This window comes from Thermobia domestica, unplaced genomic scaffold (assembly GCF_964235325.1).
Source record: "Thermobia domestica unplaced genomic scaffold, izTheDome1.hap1.1 HAP1_SCAFFOLD_510, whole genome shotgun sequence".
NCBI classification, from domain to species: Eukaryota; Metazoa; Arthropoda; class Insecta; order Zygentoma; family Lepismatidae; genus Thermobia; species Thermobia domestica.
In genome coordinates, this window is record NW_027656220.1 from 85,345 (window position 1) to 91,796 (window position 6,452).

Here is a 6,452-nt window from a genome sequence, read left to right on the forward strand (position 1 = left end):
GTTTCATCGTTTCAGACTTTTATTAGTGTCAACGGGCTTCATGGATGCCATGCTTCTTTATTCTCTTAGTTTTCAGATACAAGCCCCCATGTCGTAAGCGTCAGTGGACCACCGATGCGCAACTGGCGACATTTCGCCAAAAGTTGGTGATCCCGCAGCTACGATCCGTGGTGGCCCCACTTCGGTTTTGAAAATTATACCACCAGCGGCAGAGACTCAACGAAACGCCAACGAACCACAAAATTTCTCCCCCAAAATATGTTAAATCGTCCATTTGCTTGATTTGTTTATATTCAGGTGAGTGCAAAAAACACTAGGGGGAAAAAAGCAAGTATCCCAAGGTGGGCGCGAACCTTCAACCTTAAGTTTACTTGCCGCATATTCTTCTGACTTCGCCACGGAAACGATGAAGAATATCTTGCTTGTAGAAGGATAAATTATTGAGGTCTTAATTTAGCCAATCAAACAAATCCCTCTATCTCGAGTTCTGTGAGATGGTACTGTGAACCGTTTCGAGATTTATTGCTTTCTGGTGGGGTACTATCTATGTGCAAAATTTGAGAAAATCGCCGACGGGCACCTTCGGAAACTCTCCTCTTTAGTGCTATGTTGACAAGAGATGGTGTGGGTCAATGAAACCTTGATCCACAAAATACTGACCCACTACACATCGTGACCCACAATGACTCAACACCCAACGTGACCCATTCACCCACCATGACCCACTCTGACCCACCACTAACTATAAACAACTCTGAACCATTGTGACCAACTCCGACCCACTAAAATACATCGTCATTAAGTTTGGTCCATTATCCACGCCATCCTCTCTACTGACTTAAGAGGTTATATTTGTAATAAACCATTTTTTTCCAGTAGTTAGCTCCTCTAAAAACTCATAGCCTGCATCTCAAAAGCCAAGCAGTAAGTCCTATTGCCATCGTTACAACTGGAAATATCAAAATCCAAAAGAGCCTGAACTTCTTTCTTCATTACAACCAAATGAAAAAAAGAAGAAAAATGTAGGTCTTGAAAGTAAAACGTAGACAAAGTTGCCAGTGTTCAGAAAATGCTATCTAGAAGGCACTGAGTAGAATGGATTGGTGGGTCAATGGGTCAGTGTGAGTCACAGTGATGGTGTTTCGCAGTGGGTCACGCCTTGCTGACCTACGATCCACTGACCCACTCATAAACCTTCACCCATTTGACCCACCGACCAACTCAATCTCTGATTTTACATTTAGTATATCATTTAAAAGACGAAACATACATCTACACAATTCTTTCTCGATTGCGAAGGCTAGCTTGATACATATACTAGTTGAGATAGTAGTTTCTTCTTAAGGTGAGAAATTGATATGATTAAAGAGCCCATCTTGAAGTGGTTACAAACTACATTCCAAAGTTATTAGAAACGCTTTCGCGACCCCAGAAAACTATTACTTCGACAAATATTTAAGTAAGTTTTTACATTTTATTAATCATATCTCCAAGCCCCTCATCCTGTAAAGATGGGGATGAATTTGGATATAACACCATTGAGTGCCTCACTACTCATCTCAACGACCGAGAAAACAATGGATAACACTCTACAATCAGTCATTTTACACTATTTTTACATGCCACTCTTCCCAACTTCAATCCCTTGAGGTATCTGAATTCCACAATATTTTTTCCCTTAGATTGAAAGTAATATGTCTCCCATGTTAGGTAAAAGTTGCTCCAGACATTCCGGAGTTTCGCTGGAATATACATATACATACATCAAAACATTTAGAGCTGTGTGAACAACGCTTCCGATGTTGCTCCTGTAAATTCAAATTCACGGGGCGTTGTGATTTGACACTAATCTCAGTCACTTGAGACATTTTATTTTTTATCCTTTATCGCCCGCCATAATAATGGGTATTGAATCAATTGAATTGATTTTCAGTTTAACGTCCCGTCAGCAGTGAGGCTATATGAGACGTAGACCTACTAATTAACGCGAACTACATGAGCTCTCGCTGGGGACCGAATCTGGGTCTCCCACACCGAAAGCGTGTACGCTATACGCTTAACCACAAAGGGGCTTTACGATGAGAGTTAAATTTGGACTTTAACGCTTTCGGAGTTGTAATTATTAATTTCTGCAACAACGAAAACTATGGATTCGACACAAATATCGATCGCTTTTACTTTATATATATTGGCGGAGGGAAAGGGACCACATCCATATACAAAAGCCTTGCAGATTATTGAACTGAAATCCTTTGGAAAGAAATCCTATTCTGCCTTCTTTCTCAAGTATAAATAAGTTTCTTAGACATGACTTCGTGTTCGTAAATTTCCTGTTTACATAGTTTTGGGGATCGGGAGTTTTGTGTCTGTAACCAAGATCGGAGTTTGTATAATAATTTCTGTTTATCCCGAATAGTCTCTTTACCTTTCGGAAAGCTTAAATCAATTGCTGTAATGAGAAAATTCAGAAGTAACTTCCGATGACAAATAGCTGCAAATAAATACACTACATAATTTATTCATTGCGATGATATTATTTTCTTAATTTGTATTTAACATTCACATACATCATAGAATACCAACGTACTGTGAACACCTGTTATATTTTAAAATAATAATCACTTTGTTCTGCAATGATTGTATGTTATATATATACAACTGACGTATTTTAATGTAATTATTTTATATAATTTTTCATGCATTGCGGAAAATAGAATTTCATAAAAAGACATTGACTCAGATGGGAATCGAACCCTCGACCTTACGATTTGAAATCCAACGGCGTACCACTTTTTTTTTTTTTTTTTTTTTTTTTTTTTGTCAAATATCGGAAACAACCTTTTGCCACTGAGCCAACACAAGCGTTCCTCTAACAATACTTCTAGCGATATATAACGGTATTTAAGATAATAATTACATTCATATCCACTGCAAACGCTGTTTTTGTTCTACTTTGACTTTTATTTTAGTACTCAGGAGAGAATAATGTTCTATTTCTTAACTTTCACCATTCTTTTACATATGGAAAGATTTGTTTACGTATCTAAATATTCCATTAAGTATGGAGAGCAAAATGACAAACAAGCATGTGCTGGCATTAATACAGTTTCGAAATATTGTATCATTAAGTATTTCAATCAATGTTGCTTTTTTATATATATAATTGGTAACAAGTCTTATTATATTTAAAAGAAGAAAAACACATCTGCAAGATTTTTCCCGATTGCAAAGGTTGGCTTCGAGGTTCGAACCTGGTTTACTTTTTCCCGAAGATACCCGAAGTTGGACTTAGAAAATTTTTGCCTCGAAACAGCAATAAAGAATGCGCTCAACCTTTTTGAGACAAGGTGTACATGTTTCTGCCCTATAGAATACATATTGAAATCATTAAAACAAAATCTCTATGTTTAATTGGAACTTTGTTCAATACAAAGATTAGTTAATCGTGGCTGAAAAAAATCTGACGCCTTTAGAATGTAACAATAATTTTGCAATTAATGATATTTCAGTAATCTGTGCCGTCTTGATTTTCTTTCATGCGTCTCGGGGGGTAGCCTCCCCCAGTTTTGGACTCAGTGGAATATTGGATATGTTATATATATATATATATATATATATATATATATATATATAGAAATGAAATCTTTAGTTTTACGTCCCACGGTTATGCCGGTTAAGCTAAAGGAGACGGTGATGATGAGAAACGAATGAAATGGTGAATGGAGGAAGTGGGAGGAAACGGGAGAACCCCGAGAAAACCCACGAGCACGGTGTTTGTCCACCACAAAGTCCACACGACGCGAGCTGGGATCGAACCAGGGACCCCAAGCACCGGAGGTTAACGCTCTACCACTGAGCCACCGCGCCCCCCAAAAATATAAAAAGATTACGAAACGTTGTGATAAGTAGTGAAGTGTGGGCAATCATTGAAAAAAAAATAAAGATCATCGCCTATGTTGTACACTATCATCATACGTATACGAAGGTAAATTATACAGTATTACATTTAGAAACATACACTGTGTTTCCGTTACTATTGGCGTATTGTTGAATTTACTATCCCTTATATCCAGAGTAAAATTTACCTATGAAAATTTCTTAGAAGCAAGACCAAGACCAAGGGTTCCAGTGCAAGACCAAGACCAAGACCGGATGTGCAAGAGCAAGAGCAAGACCAAGACCACCCGGGTTTTGGTCTTGGTCTTGTATTTGCTCATCACTAGGCATAAAGAATCCTTCGAACACTTTCAGGCCAAATGTCTGCACCATACTCAGCCATTTTTATGATTAAGCCTTAAGTCTATTAGAAGTTACACTTCTGTTTCTCAGAGCCAATCTTTTTAGTTTTCTGATACCTCTTAGACATAGCTTTGGTTTTCGCCCACACTTCCCAACCTTATTTTGGCTCTTCTTCATTTCAACCGAGATTCTACTCACAGATTTTTGTTCTATCCCAACTCTACTTGCAATATATTGCCGTATATATCTTATTTCCACCATAAGTATTTTGTTAACTTCCATTTACGCTCTTTTGTTTTTCCCATTATGCTGTAATTACAAGACTACACAGAATAAGATTGATACACGAAACACGTCACGATCATTTTAAACTGGCCCATTCGAACTGTAGAACGCTTTGAATGTCGTTAACTTCTTATGACAGCAACCACAACACTTCAGACTAGGGATGCGCACGAGACGAGTCGAGACAGGATTTTCCTGACAAAATTCGAGTCGAGACACGGTTCTTCCAATAGAGAAATATACATTTTTTGAGTCGAGACATCACTTTTACAGCACATTTTCGAGACTAGACAGCCACAAATCTTGTCTCGTGCGCATCCCTACTTCAGACTGTAACTTTTTGATAGGCACCACTAACTCCACTTTCAGAATCCTCCCCTCACTAATACCATCTGCTCTTCAATGATGATATAATCACTTCAACTATACAGTAAACAAATAAAGGATCCTATATTGGTGGTTTAACCATTAAGTCTGTCTCAGACGGGACTGAAGTAAGGCTGCGATTCACGATCTAAAATTCACGACCTTATTTAACGATCGTGTGAGAGGTAACTTGCCCCTAGTTCAGGTTGAAATTTTCTGCTGTCCTTATTTGGATCCTGACTTGGAAGAAATAGAAACAGTTTCTATTTTCTTCTGGACTTGCATACAACTACCAATCAGAAAAGAGTAGGGCCTGATGACATTCAACTTTTTTTCTCGTTGTAATTTCAAAACAATGCTGCCTGGACAAGAGAAGCATTAATAGAATCATACGAAAAATATGATCTTTTGTAGCACGATTTATATTATTAAAAAAAAATGCAAGAATAAAGACCTTAGAGGAGGTATGCAGTGAAGGTATCCGCCCGAACGCTACAGTTGTGAACAAATGTAATTACATCTTTTAAAAGAATAAAAATAGGTGATTTAAGTATATTGTGTAATTTGTATACTAAAAAATGTAACATGTTAAAAAAGTGTGCAGGTTTACTTTTGGCGCACCACTCGAAATAATTGTTCAAAAATTAGAATCTTTTCACTAATTACCTTCTTATTGTTTTCTAAATGATTTATGCTGGGCGACATGAAAATATCCACATGGCATAGTTAAAATTCAAGGGGGTATCATAAGCAATTGTTGAAAAATTGTAATTCTTTTACGATTTGCGTATAAATACAGCGTCCGGATGCATGCATAAAAACACAAAACAACCTCGCTAGGTCGCCACTAAAAAGCACAAATGCTATCTAATCGAGTTATAGCAGAGCAAAGCTGTAGGGCTCGAGAGTTAGCGAGGGGGTGCGTCTGAAGGAAACAGGCGCGTCAGCGAAGTTGGGTATTCGCATAAGCGAGGGTAGTGAAAACGAATGGGTGTTAACAATGATACGAGTTGCAATAACATTTGTCATGGTTTTATACTAGTAGCGTTCCACTTGTAAACAAAACACAACTTCTGTAAACTGTGCAGAAATTCACCGCCGGTGGAAAATAGTTTCTATATAGGCATCTTTCATATCAACTCACTTATTTTATCCTTCGTAAAGCACTTGTAATAAGTTTAGTAATCCTACACTTGTAAACATAAAATTCAGATGTGATGCGCCAAAAGTAAACCAGCGCCAAAAACAGAAACAATGAGAGTTAATTGTCATCAGTGTTATGTGGCTTTCTTGAAGTTTCAGGGAACAGTTCTACAATGCTGGCACAACACAAGAATTCCGGGTGTAGTGCATGAGATAGGTTCCCGACGCGGTATCTTTACTTTAGGGGCTATATGGGCATTTTTTGTGGGTACTGAGCTGAGCGGATGCTCTCAGTACTTATACTAGAAAATTGCTCTTTCTTCTTTATTTTAGATTTCCGCGCCTGATAACTGCCCTCATTTACATATTTGGACAAGTCATTTGATTTTCAGTTCTACAATCTGGTGGATCCAAGGATC

At 37.8% G+C, this 6,452-nt stretch overlaps 1 non-coding gene across 1 annotated transcript; it reads right to left on the minus strand.

Moving 5' to 3' along the window:
• Positions 1-3,795: 3,795 nt before the first annotated feature.
• TRNAR-CCG (transfer RNA arginine (anticodon CCG)) lies at positions 3,796-3,867 on the minus strand. Its single transcript has one exon. It is a non-coding gene; the product is annotated as a tRNA-Arg (tRNA).
• Positions 3,868-6,452: the final 2,585 nt, after the last annotated feature.